The sequence below is a fragment of the Aptenodytes forsteri genome, unplaced genomic scaffold, assembly GCF_000699145.1.
Source record: "Aptenodytes forsteri isolate BGI_AS27 unplaced genomic scaffold, ASM69914v1 Scaffold215, whole genome shotgun sequence".
Lineage (NCBI taxonomy): Eukaryota > Metazoa > Chordata > Aves > Sphenisciformes > Spheniscidae > Aptenodytes > Aptenodytes forsteri.
The window spans coordinates 482,627-484,623 of record NW_008795910.1 but is presented as its reverse complement, the minus strand read 5'-3'; positions in this window follow the sequence as shown (position 1 = coordinate 484,623).

Here is a 1,997-nt window from a genome sequence, read left to right as displayed (position 1 = left end):
CGGCGGCACCGGCTGCCCGGGAAGGCGCTTGTCCCCTGTGGGAAGAGGAGACGGTCCCTGGTACTGCTCCTGCACAGTTCCTCTCTGCAAATGAGGCTGGAAATGGCCCAGAATATTTGTGAAGCAATTGGGAGTTTCCTGGCCTGTGAGCCTTCCTCCTGAGAATCATCCTCACGCTCTTTCTAACCTCCACCTCAAATCCGGCTTTCCGTGCGGTTTGCGTGATGCCTCGGGACCTGCTTCAGGGAAGGCAGCGTCCGAGCCTGCGCGGGGAGCCGTGCGGCGGTGTCACCCTCCCGTGCTGGAAGTGGGCTTCGGGTGCTGGCGTGCACTCTCGCATCCGAGCAGGACTGGCTCCGAGGCAGCCGGGCTCGCGGCGGCCCGGTCCCCTGCAAGAGGAATGAGTCCCCTGGGGGTATCGGTGCTGTGGCTCGCATCAGGGAAGATTTCAGAGCCCGTGCTCCCAGTGTGATGACGCTAATTTTAGCACCCTGTTGTTTAACCAGCAGGTTACATTCTGACATCAGAGCGATTGGCAGAGATCTCTCTACACCTGCATCTCTAGACTTTGATTGACGCACAGTAAATCCTTCCCTTTCTCCCCCATCCGTGCCCGTAGGTGAGGAGGAGTGAGGTGGGGCCCTGGCAGGGGGAGCAGAAACGAGAAGAGACGTGATAAGCCAGTCCGTTGCCTGGCGAAGGTGCAGCGTGCGGAAATCAAAACTAAAGCAGCTTGCTCGCAGGAGGGGAAGGGGCACAAATAACCCGACGCTTCATCATCTCGTGCTGGCGTTTGGCACCGGGGAGGGCTGGCTGCCGTTGATGTTCTGTAATAAAGTAAACCCGCTTTACCCCAAGGCTCCTCGCCCGGGGCTGTCCCACTAGGTGTCAGTGCACACTCGTGTACCGGCGCGGCTGCCCGCAGCTCTGCTCGGTGGCGGCAACAAAAAGCCACCGAGTAATTTTGACATACTGTTCATTTGCTGCAGCTGTAATTTAGGTTTCTGGGGCCATTTGTCATAAAGCTGTCTGCCTTCTTATTCCATAGCTCAAGGCTGCTGGAGTATATCTCGCTGCGTTCCTGGGAGAATCAAACTATTGGAGCTGATTTCACTAAAAGCTGTCACAGTACATTACTGGAGCGCATTTTATTAAAGTTCATTTTCCAGACTTAAATTTAACAGTGTTCTAGACCACTGTCGTTTACCATATACTGGAACAGTAATTTCTCTATCAAAGTCAGTTATTGAATTCTAAAAGTTGACTGAAGTATTTTTGAAACAGATACAGTATGTGAGTTGAAAGAAAAACAGGACAAGACGGAGGCAGAGCTGTACAGTGTCTCTCCACTGGCATCAGAAGGAGAGCCGGGAAGGTGGGAGCGCACTGCCACCGTGGCCACGGAGGAGGCGGGCTCCATGGAGGCAACATCACGGGCAGTAACTGCACTAATTGAACTGTGGTAACGAGCCGCTGCACCCCACTAAGCATTTGCAAAATACTTTCATGGAAAAAGTATAACAGAGTTGAGCTGTCCATCGCAAAAGAGCTTTCTGTCTCTCGACCTGCGAGGGCCGTGAATAGCAAAGACCAAAACAAGGGATGAGCAGAGGAGGATGGTGTAAATGGGACTGAATCGCTGCTCCAGGGATTGACGGGCAAGAGGGCAGCGGCTGGGAGAGCCAGCTGGATCAAAACTGAGCTGGTTGAAAACCAGCCGCTTTCGGTGCGGCGCTCATCACCCTCCTTACCGTTTCTGAGAGCGCTTTAGGCAGCTGAGCACCCTGGGCCGGATTTGGGAGGCAGACGGGGCTGTCTCCTCCCAAGCGTTCGCTGCTCTGCCTCCTGACATAGCCGCAGGTTTATTGCAAGCCCCGCTGAAGCAAGATGACTTTGCTGTTGCCGCCACGAGCCCCACCACAAAGGGGCTGAGAAAACTGCCTGTCGAGAGCCGGGTGGGGGCAGCTCCCGTTGCCAGAGAGGAGCTCGCCGTGCCG